This window comes from Carettochelys insculpta, chromosome 4, assembly GCF_033958435.1.
Source record: "Carettochelys insculpta isolate YL-2023 chromosome 4, ASM3395843v1, whole genome shotgun sequence".
Lineage (NCBI taxonomy): Eukaryota > Metazoa > Chordata > Testudines > Carettochelyidae > Carettochelys > Carettochelys insculpta.
The window spans coordinates 131,397,635-131,410,505 of record NC_134140.1 but is presented as its reverse complement, the minus strand read 5'-3'; the positions used below and the strand labels follow the sequence as shown (position 1 = coordinate 131,410,505).

The following is a 12,871-nucleotide window of genomic DNA, read 5'->3' as shown; positions in this document are numbered from 1 at the left end:
CACCTTAGTTAGCACTCAGACGATATGGGTTGGCTGCTGGCTTCGCAGGTGACTCAGCAGTGGCCCTTCTGAACCCTGTGGGCATTTCACAAGGCACAGGGCCAGGCTTTTGGAGTGCCTTTAACAGTGCTGGGGGCCCCACCGATCCCGGGCTTGGCACAGTCGGTGTCATTGGGTGCACTGCCACTGGAACAAAGACAGGAAGCAGTGGTCATCATGGAGCCGCCTGCGTCTACTGCATTGCTGTCAACCTCGGAACCATCGTCAGTGCCATTGCGGCAGGACTGGACCCCTTCAGTGCCAGCGCCATCTATAATTGTACCTCCGGTGCTGATGGGGCAGGCATGAGCACAGGCACCGGCACCGACTCAAGTGCAGGGAGCGGTAATGGTGCCTTTTATGCCACCTGTGGTGGGGTGTTCTGGCCAACCGGCGCCTATGCCAGCTGCACCTACAGTGCCCCCCAGTTTGCCCATAATTTCCGTGGGGGGCCATGTGCCTGAACAGGTCACTACTGCCCTTCCCCTCCATATGGAGGCGCAAGGGCTATCATCCTCCTCCTCCCTGGAAGAGGCGGTGGTGGGCTCATCAGCCTCACCTGTACTGGAGGATGGCAGGGCTTTTCAACAGCTCCTTAGGAGAGTGGTCCAAAACTTGGGGGTGTAAGTGGAGGAGGTCTGGGATGAAATGGACTCTGTCATGGACGTTTTGTCCTCCACAGGCCCCTCCAGGGTGGCTCTGCCCATCATGAAAACAGTTGCCACTACGGCTGAAACGGTTTGGCAGACCCCTGCTTCTGCCCTTCCTACAGCCCGTAAGAATGAGAGACAGTACTTTGTCCCATCCTAAGGCAATGAACATTTGTTCACGCACCCCTCACCTGACCCCTGGTCGTGGACGCTGCTAACAGTAGAGAGTGCCAAGGGTTCTAGGGTCCTTCCCCGAAAAATAGAGAAGCTTTACACTTGGACCTCTATGGGAAGAAGGTCTATTCAATGGGAGGGTTGCAATCAAGAACTGCTAACCCACAGGCTCTGGTTATCAGGCATGCCTATAATACAGTCCGCACCCTGTCTAGGTTCTCTGAAGTGGTGCCACCCAAAGTCAAGCAGGACTTCACAGCTGTGGTGAAGGAGAACAAACTGATTTCAAGGCCAGATGCTGCCACAAGAGTTATGACCTCTGGAGCGGCAATGCGCAAGGGGGCATGGTTGCAGGTTTCCAGCCTGCCTCATGAGGTCCAGCAAATGATCTAGGACTTCCCCTTTGATGGTCCTACCCTATTTTCAGATAAGACAGATAAAAGACTGCATAGTTTGAAAGACTTTAGGGTCACCTCCACTCCTCGGGCCTGCATACGCCTGCCAACTGATGCAGGCATTTTAACCCCGTTCCTCAGCAAAGGCAGTTTCCACACCCGCAAAGGGACAGCAGTAGAAGGTGGAACAGGACGGGCAGGCACTGATCATGCCAGCCACCAAAAGGGCCCACAGGGACCCAAGCCTCAACTTTGATGGCACAGTTGGGAGTGTGGAGTTGATCTCGCCCACTCCAGCATCCCCACTTTTTTCATTTCGTCTATCCCCATTTTACCATACATGGTGCAGCATCACCACAGACCGGTGGGTCGAACATACGGTAGAGAGGGGATACGCTATTCACTTCTCTTCATATCTTCCTTCCAAGTCTCCTTTCCTGTCCCTCTTTAGGGACCCCTTTCATGAGATCCTGTTATGGCAGAACTTGCAATCCCTCCTGGCTTCTGGGGCAATAGGAAAAGTTCCTCCCAGGTTCAGGGGACAGGAGTTTTATTCATGGTACTTCCTAATTCTGAAACCAAAGAGGGGCTTGAGACCTATCCTGGACCTAAAAGGTCTCAGTGAGTTCACAAAAAAGATAAAATTTTGTATGATATCCCTGGGTCTCATACTCCCAATGCTGAAGCGGGTGGATTAGTGCACAGCTCTCAACTTACAGCACACATATTTCAATCTACCCTTCTCACAGACTGTCTCTCAGGTTCATGGCAGATGGAAACCATTATCAGTTTACAGTCCTGCCTTTCAGTCTTTCTGCAGCTCCAAGGGTCTTCACCAAATGCATGGCAGTAGGAGTAGTGCACCTACGCAGTTAAGGGGCACAGCTGTTCCCATACTTGGATGACTGACTAGTCAGGGGTCATTCCAGGGAGCAGGTGGTTCAGCATGTAAAATTCATACATCAAACTGTTGTAAGCTTTGGTCTCTTGATCAATGAGACAAAGTCAGTGTTGGTCCTGTCTCATTCAGTAGAGTGTATAGGGGAACGACTGGACACCAGGTGCGTCAGGGCATTCCAGCTGAATGACAGGTTCGGGGCCATCATCTGAGACATCCTGGCAGTTCCCACCACAATGGCCAGGTGCTGCCTGTGTTTGCTGGGTCACATGGCTGCATGCATCTTTGTGGTACAGCATGCCAGGTTAAGGATGCACCCTCTATAGCTATGGGTACGTCTACAGTAGCCCAAAACTTTGAAATGGCCATGCAAATGGCCATTTCAAAGTTTACTAATACATATTCAGCACCTCATTAGAATGCTGGCAGTCATGGCGCTTCGAAATTGCATTCACCCAACTTGGAATGCACACGAGCAATCACTCGAAGAACAAAAGACGGTTGCCGGTTCTGTAACTGGTGTTCTTTGAGATGTGTTGCTCATGTCCATTCCAAAACCCTCCCACCTTCCCCACTGTCAGAGTAGCCGACAGTTAGGGTGCACTTAGCTGCCATCTCCTTGGTTAGGGTGCACTTAGCTGCCATCTCAGCCTTTCACCTGGATCATGGAACTTCTTCTGTGTTCTCAGACCCCGCAGTCTGAAGGTTTCGGAAAGGTTTAGAAAGAATCAAGCCCCAGGTTATGGCACCCCTGCCCCTGTGGCATCTCAGTTTGGTGTTAGCAAAGCTTATGGGAGCCCCCTTTGAACCTCTGGCTACCTGCTCCCAGCTGTTTCTGAGTTACAAAACTGCATTTTTGGTGGCAGTCACCTCAGCCAGGAGGGTGTCTGAGTTGAGGGCACTTTCAGTGGACCCCTTGTACACGGTGTTTCACAAAGATAAGGTTAGGCTGAGACCTCCGCCTGCGTTTTTGCTTCAGGTGGTCTCTGTGTTTCATATTAACTAAGACGTTTCCCTACCGGTATTTTACCCAAAGCCCAATGCCTCCCCGAGGGAGCAATGTTTGCATACCTTGGATGTTAGAAGGGCAGTGGCCTTATATATGGATAGGACTAGGCCTTTAGAAGAATGCAGCAACTCTTTGTGACAGTTGCTGATTGGATGAAGGGCCTTTCGGTCTCTTCCCAGCATATTTTTTCCTGGATAGCGGTGTTCATCAAGGAGTCTTACAAGCTCGTGGGGGTTCCTCCCGCTCCGGTTAGGGCACACTCCATGAGAGCGCAGGCATCGTCTGTGGCATATTTGGTGCAGGTGCTTATCCAGGACATCTTTAGGGTGACCACCTGGTCCTCAATTCATACATTTATAGCACAATACGCTTTGACGCAACATGCACAGGATGACGCTGCAGTGGGCAGGGCTGTCCTTCAGTCTGTTCAGGGCTCCGAACCAACATCCTAGGAGTTGGCTTGTATTCACCCAACTTGGAATGCACATGAACAATGACTCGAACAAAAGATGGTTGCCGGTTCTGTAACTGGTGTTCTTTGAGATGTGTTGCTCATGTCCATTCCAAAACCCTCCCACCTTCCCCACTGTCAGAGTAGCCGTCAAGAAGGAACTGAGCGGGGTGCGTGAGGGGAGCATTGGGCATTGCATATATTGGTTGCCATATCAGCGCCGCGCCACTCCAGGAGGTGCCGCACCGACCCTATGGCTACTGGCTAGGGCAAAAAGCTTCTGGTGACTGGGTGCACGCTAGCGCACCCCCAACTTGGAAGGGACATGAGCAACACACCTCAGAGAACACCAGTTACAGAACAGGTAACTGTCTTTTTCTAGCAAAACCAAGGACCCATGTACCGCTATTGGATGTGTGCATCCTATTGACTGGAATAATTAATATTTGGCATTCTTCCTTTTTTAGGGATTTTTTTTCCCCTCTTCCAGCTCTGTGAGAGAGAGTTTGTGGTTTTAAGTACAGCTATGATCCCCTGGCCTGACACTCTAGGGACCTGAGTGGTCCCAGACCAGGGATTTTGCCAGACCAGGGGAGGTCAATGCTCCCCTGTTGACTTCCTGTCCCCGCTCCCAGGCTTCCTGTTCCCGTCCGACAACTTCCTGTTCCTGGCGCCCTGGTTCCCTGGCTGTGATGCTCTGGCCATGGCTCCTTGGTGGTGGTTGTCAGTGCTGGCTGCTGGATTCACAGTCACGGACCTCTTGCTTCCTGGCTGTGGCTACCTGGCTGTGGGCTGCAGCCCCTGGGGTGCTGCCAACCCCCCACTGCCATCCCAGCTGTGGCTGCCAGTCTCCCAATTTGCCCCACCTCACAGCCACCAAGGGCTCTCTGGTCCCACAACATCTGTGGTCTAACTCGTACAATACCATTCCATTTATTAGAATTACTGTGGGGCATCTGTTCCCTTTGGGTAACTGCATATCTGGGTAACAGAAATGTTATGTTAAGGATTTCTGGGTATGGTGAGGAAAGGAGAGAGGCCAAGATGACAGTGGAAGACCTAGAAAGAGGGAGAGGGCTAGTAGCTGCAGTAGACAGGAACCTTGTTAGTGTTGCTTTACTGCTTTCCACCACCAGCAGTGTTAGGGGAGGGACCTGGCCATTCTTGTCAATATTTGTCCTGATGCCTGCAGAGCCCAGGGCTGTCAGTGTTGGGAAGTGTTCAAGCAGCCTCTTGGAGGTTCCTGTCCCTGCAGCTCCTCCCCCTCTTCTGTCTTGTTTCTTTTGCCTCTTCTCTAACTTCCTCATTGTCTCCCTTCATTTCCTTCCCTGATTTTCTCATTCTATTCCAAAATCCTTCTACATCACAGTTCCTACAGCCTTAATGCTAATCATTTGGTGTTTAAACGACAGGGGCTATGAGGCAACGCAGTATGGTTTCACATAATTAGGCTGTCTGGATAATTTGAATTTGGTTAAGTAGATTTACAGTGCATTTAGAAATTGTGACTATCTTGGGGAATGAGTTTCCAAAAACAAGGCTGAACTTCCAACTGTTCTTCGGGTTCATAATACAATTTTCTTACTGCATCTGTAAGCACTGTTACTGTTCTCTCATTAACAAGCACACTTCCTAACACACTACACCCAAGTTCTCATTGAGTTCAGCACATGGCTCGCTAGAAGTGGCTGCTATGTCCTTGCAGCTTCTAGAGGGAGGGAAGGCCTGGGGGAACTCCACTGTGTTGCTGTCTCCACCATTAGCTCTGGCTCTGCATCTCCCATTGGCCAGGAACTGCAGCGAAAGGGAGCGTCAGGGTGGAGCTTGTAGCAGGGTTTAGTGCACAGAAGAGACGGCTGGCCTTCTCTCCCCCTAAGAAGTACAGGGACATGCTGGCCACTTCTAGGAAGATCCCCTCTCCCCGCCAGGTAAGTGCTGCTCTGTACCCCAGTCTCCAGCCCTGAGTCCCGTCCCACACCCTAACTTGCCCGAGCAGTGGCCGGTATGACTGACTAGTGGTCTGACTGATCTGCCTGGGCAGCCTTGGATCCAGCCCTATCAGCCACTGTAGAAGTCACTGAGGTCACAGAAAGTCAAAGAATCCTAGATATCCGTGATAGACGTGCAGCCTTATTTATGAACCATTTTCAACGTCAGTCTTAATATCATATGGTGGCCTGTGCATGGTACAGAGGACTAGGAGTGACTCCATAGCAAGGGGCTTGTCTATACAGGAACACACAGGAAAATTAACCTGAATTAATTAAATGTGTGATTTTGAAGTGGATTAATTAAACTGCATTAACCTGCTGAGTGAACAACCTCATTCAAAATTCAAGTGGTCTTAATTAAGGTTAAAGTAATACACACCACAGCGCCAAATTAAAATCATAGACACAACCTTGTTCTGTTTTATTTTTTATAACTCTTGAGAACATGACTGTGTTGCCTTAATGTTTTCTTAATGTCTATTTTGTATGTAAATTCTGCTTCGCAAACTTGATACAGGAAGATTGAAGATGAGGTAACAAAGGTAGGGGTCTCTTGAACGTTATACTCATGCACGAGGAATATGATAAACAGCTGAGGTATACAGCTAATTAACAAAATATGCTCAGTTTGACTGTAAAAAGTATGTTTCATAATGTGTAAAATTACACTGAATGAGGGAAAAAAGTGCTCCTTTAAAAGTTAAAATCTTTACAAAAATCTTAAGATAAATTAATTTTTGTTTTGTAGCTAAAACACTAAAGAGGTACGTAGCCTGTTTAGAAGTCTACCTAGCTATCTTTCATTTAACTTTACTTAATCAAAATGTTACCAGAAATTGCTAATTGTAAAGAAAGATTGAAATTGAAAACCAATATATGTGGATAACTGAAAGGAAAAATAATAAAGCCCTAATTTCATATTGCTACCTAGTCTAATTTGCCTATGACTCTACCAGTAATTTGTGTATTGGTCCATTATTAATATAAAATAGGAAACCGCCCATATGGAGTTAAATTATCTTTAGTTTTAGTACTTTTCATTGCTATTTCTTATATACTGTTCATCATGTGATTTGTGGGCTCCTGTTTGGCTGAATAAAAACCCAGATGAAACTGTGTCATGAATAAGATGATTGCCCTGTCGGTGTTTCCCTGTCAGGATGAGTGCTTCATGGAATGTGTGTTTTGGAAGCTGTGGTAATTTACTGAATTTCTATTTAAACTCCTAGGAAATGTTGAAGAAATGGAATATGTGCACATATGAATAAAGATATTTATAACTGAAATAATTACTTAACTGCAGATTTCTTCAAAAATAATTTTTAGGATAATTTAGATCAAATAAGACTTGACAATGCTATTTTACCTGACCTTTTCTTCTTTTGTGAGATGGTGGATGGTACGGACAATGAATTTCAGTGGTAGCGTTTGCTAAGGGTGCCAGAGTGGTGTCCAGGGAGGTGTAAGACCTTTATACACAGAATACCTCTCATAGCTTGTTTTAAAGGTCAGTGCTGCATCATATCGAGCACCCCAGCTTCCACTGAAGTTGAAGGTGCACTTCTCAGAATGGGGTCCAGTATATTGGGACTTTGAGGAGTTACATTTGGAGGGATTGAGGGACTATTGCATTTCCCCTAATTTCATCCCCTCTTCTTTTCACCTCTCTGCCTTTCCTCCTTCACTCCTTTTCTCACTCTTCATTGAAATTCCCTTGTGGGACAGGCCCAGGACAGGGGGACTGTGCCACAGTAATTCAGCTGCCTGGAGTACTTTCCAATCTTAACCAGAAATTAATGCAGTACTTGTCAGTTTCATTCTGTTGCTAATGGCGTCATGCCAGGAAGCACTGTATCCTCTATGACGAGGCAAATGTCTCTTCTCATCGTCCCCAGTGTGCCAGTAGTAGAAGTGGAGCACAAGAGGAGGGAAATGAGTGACTTGACAGTTGAGGGGCAGAACTTCCCTGTGCCCTGAAGTATGGAAGTAGTAGACTCATCCTTTAAATAACCAGAAGTCATGCAGCACTTTAGAGACTAACAAATTTATTCGGTCATGAGCTTTCCTGAGTAAGACCCACTTCTTCAGATGACTCGGTCTCTACGTCTGTCTAAACTGCCAAGAACTGTTGGCAAAAGATATGCAAATTGCACAATAACAGATTTTGAAAATGGCCTTCTGTCGAGAGATCCCTTCTTCCTTGTGGAACGAGGTGTTCAAGGATGTTGACAGAATGCTCTCCCCCCGCCCCCCCCCCGGCAGATCTCTGCTGACAGATGTGCAGTCTGGGTGCGCACTCTGTCGAGAGAACTTCTGTCAATATATTGACCGTCTAGTGAACAGAACGGGTCAAATGATCCCTCCCCTGTCTCTCATTCCCAGCTTCTGACAAGCGGAGGCCAGGGATGTCATCCCTGCCTATCCCAGGTAATAGCCACTGGTGGACCTATGCTGCATGAACTTATCTAGCTCTTTTTTGAACCCTGTTAGTCTTGGCCTTCACAATATCATCTGGCAAAAAGTTCCACAGCTTGACTGTTCATTGTGTGCAGATTACTTACTTTTGTCCTATTTCAACAATTTCATTTGGTGACTTCTAGGTCTTCCTTATCTATTGCCTCTACACCAGTCATGATTTTGTAGACCTCGATCATATTCCCTCCCTTCGTTGCTGCTTGTCCAAGCTGAAAAGTCCCAATCTTAACAATCTCTCTTTACATGGTGGTTATTTCATACCTCGATTGTTCTTGTTGCCCTTTTCTGAAGCTTTTCAAATTCTAATGTGGTGGTTTTTTATGTAAGGTGATCACATCTGCACATAGTGTTCAAGATGTGGGCATGTCATGAATTTTTTGCCGGTAGGAAACTGAAGGTTTTGATAGAGTAAGTGGAAAGATGGAAGCATTAAGCACGCTAGGAGATTATTTGGGTTTTGGTATCTAATGCCATGTCTATACTAGCAAGATTATGGTGGCACAGCTGTACTGATGAGAAGCTCTCCCACGGACACTACCACTTAATGCTGGCAAAACTTAAGTCACATAGGTGTGTTTCTTCACTGAGCGATATTCATTTTGCCAACATAAGTGGTAGTGCAGCCATGGCCTCAGAGGCAGATGAGACAACTGATGCTGGGCAGAGAATAAATCTCTTTTACCCTCCCCCTGGGCAGTAGCACTGCCTTCAGCATGGAGCACCCAGAGAGCAATGGCTCCTGGCCAGATCCCAGCTCTGAAGTCAGCAGTGCCACCAGCAACAGCGCAGAAGTAGGGTTGGCAATACCATGCTTGCAGCTCTCTCTACTGTATTTTTCCCCTCATTTTTCTGTGCTAGTTTTCAAACTCCTTCTGTCCCCTCCATTGTCACATGAACCCTGTTCTGGTTATAGCCCTGTAGTTACACCAAATTGTCTGATTATTTAAAAAAAAAATAATCACAGGCATAGCATAATAGCTGAGGGTTTATCTTGTTCCAGCAAGTTTTTCTTAAATAAATAGGTCTGCTGTGGCTGTTGAAATTACTGCAATTTATAGAGGACCATTGTTATTTTTCTGTAATTTTCCATGTCTTGTCCACAACCCAGCTTCTGTTGTTTTAAGATCATCCAACTATGCAGATGAGGTCTTAGCTATAATTAATTTTTAAACTAATAGCGTAAATTGTAAAACAGTATTTTTAACCCTTTGATAGCTGTTGGCTAGTGATTCAGAAACATAATATACAAACTAATGTTTTGAAGACTGCACTTAACATTACTTGTAAGTGTCTAGGAAAATTAAATGACCACTTGAGAGAATTTCAGGAAATGCTACTTTAGAAATATATTTGGGGCAGAAGCCTGGTTATTCAGCTGTTGGCTGAAATTTGATGATGGAGTTTTGGCTGTGTAATGGGGACCTTAATCCCCCAGATTTGACTAAAGCCCAGGCAGCTGTTTAGTCATCTTCCAACTCTTTCATAATCACAAACTACAAAACTAAAAGCTTCATTGCAGATTCATCAAAATTAATTGCAGCACTGGTAAGGATAAGAAAGGACACATCTTTGAAAACCATCATATAAACTCTGGTTCAGCACACAGTTGCATTTTAATTCTAATTGTAGACATATTTAAAATTGACATTGAGCTGGTTTGATTAGAATGCATTGCAGGTTTTATGCATTAAATCAATCTAGTAACAGTTAAATATTTAATGAACTGAGTTCTAGAATAGCTATGTTGGATTTTAATTCAAAAGGCATTCTTTTGATGCGGTGGTAATGTAAGCTTACTAGGAATTGTATTTGGAGGACCAGAGGTAAAATGACTCATTTTAATGCAGTGCTGAGGAAGTCTCAGATAAAACAAAATTGACAAATCTTGGGGTAATGGTATCCAGAAGTCTCTCATGGATTCTAAACCATTTTCATTGTGCAGCTGGATTAACCCTGTTATATTAACCACAGTACTGCATTAGGTGATAAGGGTGGTTTTTGTGCTAGTCTAGCAAACCAGTTCTTTAGAAGTCATTTGTAGCCTACTGAGGCAACACTCTATTTCTAAACAATGCAATAATTGTTTTATTATTCATAATTGAAAAAATATAGACTCTAGCATTTTTGTTTAAAAATAGCTTTTTTAAATAAAAACAATTGTATTAGCATTTACTTAAAAACAGCCAGAATTAACTAATTGAAATGTGAGGCTGCAAGAAATGAGCTACTGGCTAGTTAACATTAAACACATTTTGTTTATTGCGCATTGGCTGGGTGTGTTGGGTTTCTTGTGAGATGGAGTGGTCATCAATTTTCCATTAGTGCACAGATGGTAGAAGTGCTTGTCTGATAGCAGCAGATTTAAGGATTGTAGCAGATTAAAATCCTGTTTAACACAAAGAAAATTTGTGCTGGCTTTTATAGGAGAAAGGCTTTGTATAGAGTTCTAGGCTAAAGATATATTGTCTTTCAATAATCAATATAAATGTAAGACAGTTTTAAAAATGGTACAGACCTACCTCTTATCTGAAAGGATGCTGAAAGAGCGCTGGTCTGTTCTGTTTTTTAACGCAGCCTATGGCACAGCTAAAATGGAGCTTCACTACTATTGGCTAGAGTGAGGCTGCTGACAACTTCCTTTATGCTCATTTGCATTAAACCCACTACCCCAGGTGTAAATCATTCATAAATTTAAATGGCATTGTGTAGAATAACAAAGTAGTTCTCCCCCCAAGTCCGTTGCCTTATGAGCTTATTAGCGGTGAGTGTATTAGTTATACAGTGGTTATTATGACATGCTTTGGCTTTGAGCTGGAAGACGGTCAGAGCATGAAATTTGAAATGTTAATACTTGCAGATTTCTGATTCTGTTCAGTATTTGCTTTACTTGCAATACATGCTACATGTGCTGTGGTCAGCTAGATGAAACAGGTTAATGAGGAACAATATGACTGCCTTTGATTGAATTCCTTGACAGAATTGTTATGTTGTGTTGTTTTTTCCCATACATTATTAGGTGCTCCCTAACCTTGATTTTCTGATTTATTAGGTCTGTAACCATTAAGATTTTTTCTTTGATAAATTTCCTTCATGGAGAGAGTTTTTTTAATTTTTTTCTCAGTGATGCAAAATAAAGGCAGCTTGCTTTTGTTTCTTTGTTGTCCAGCTTTTCAGCTGAAGACAGTCTGGAGACAGTCTGTTCTGTAATACCTTGCCTTGTACTGTGTAAGCTTTCTGATATAAAATATGAAAGTTATTTGATTAGTTGTGGTTGTTATATTTTCTGTTACTCCAGCTTCCTCTTTTGATCTATGTCCTTATGCAAAAAAATCATAATCTTCAAGTTATGATGTGACAATCTCTTTCTGAATTTTTGACATGGCATGTTCATTATTAGAGTGTTGTGCTTTTGCTTAGCAAAGCCTTTGATTTCAATGTAAATGTCTACAATAATTAGCAAACGGATCAAGAAATTTTATATGAAAACTGCACTTTTAGAAAAACCTGACAACTTTGTAAGTTTCTTTCACAATCTTTTTATAAAGTGACTTGCAAATATAATTAGTACAGAACTGGTAATGTTCCAAATGCTTCCTGCCTCTTCTGAAAGGCCAAGATGGATAGTGTGGGTGTATAAGTAGATTGAATTTTGAAACTCAATTTACAATTCCCTTTAAAGAGGCAAGGGGGATGCTAATTTAAACACAGTGAATATAACACATTTTCTCTGAGTCTGTCACTTAATACGATCATCCACTTTGAGTCTACTACCTACTTACTGAGAATGATTGGTCTTTAGCAAAAGTCTCAAATTTCCTGGAATACAGTTGTGTTAGACTGAGTCCACAAAAGACATTATTGCTAGTGGTATGCTGTTGTGGTGCCTTAAGGGGGAAGATTTAAAAAAAAATATGACCGAGACTTTCAAAAGTTGATTTTTGAAATGCCTTACCTTTTGGATACACATTATGCAATGTTGATTTTCAGTGGGTGGCTGCTGAAGACTAGGTTCAGATTGACTTCAATGAGAGACTGTTTTGCAGATTGCTGCTGTGTGCTGTGTCTTAGGAAGAAAAGTATTCACCAACAAGAGAACTCCCAGTTCGAAACCAAACACTCCAAAATGATGCTAGAGCATAGGCCTTGTGTGTGCTAGTAATTTTCCTAACTGCCATTCCTGTGTTGCACTTGTGCAATCATCAGTAAAGCAATGGTGGAGATAGGACAACAGCATTTTTACCATTATGTTGTGTAACCCTGTTTGGAGCATTTTCAGACTTACTTCTGAGTTTGGGAAGGATCTTGTTGGAATGAATTTATAAAGCAGTAGGCTACAAATTAAGCTGAGGTGAATCTCGCTTTCTGAAATGCCCTGTGTTTAGAGAATCATATCAGTTTATAGTTTATATTGTCAAACAAAGATAGTGTTAAAAACCATTTGCTTAAGTGCATATACCAGGAACTCAACTGTAAGAAAGACTGGAAATTGCTTTTTAAGTTCTCACATCACCATTATAACCTACAACTATAGATTTGGTTTTTCTACATTCCCAGCCATACCACGGGTGACTTTTCTTTCCATGAAAAATGTGCACCATTTAACTCTAGCCATACAACATAGTTAGAAATGGTTATTGACTAATTATTTAAAATATTAAATTGATGCTATTTTATGCTGGAGTTTTTATATCAAGAATAGATGGTTTTCTAAAAGATGTGCTATGGTTCAATCTTATTCAGAGATCACTAGGTGAAAACCTCTGGCCTATATTATGCCAGAAGTCAGATT

At 43.6% G+C, this 12,871-nt stretch overlaps 2 protein-coding genes across 8 annotated transcripts in view; one reads left to right on the top strand and one right to left on the bottom strand.

Moving 5' to 3' along the window:
* The window catches only part of SMIM18 (small integral membrane protein 18), a 51,001-nt gene that overhangs the window by 2,287 nt on the left and 35,843 nt on the right, over positions 1-12,871 (bottom strand). The window lies entirely within an intron of this gene.
* GTF2E2 (general transcription factor IIE subunit 2) overlaps positions 1-12,871 on the top strand; it is a 66,743-nt gene that overhangs the window by 23,311 nt on the left and 30,561 nt on the right. The gene's annotated exons all lie outside the window — the stretch shown is intronic.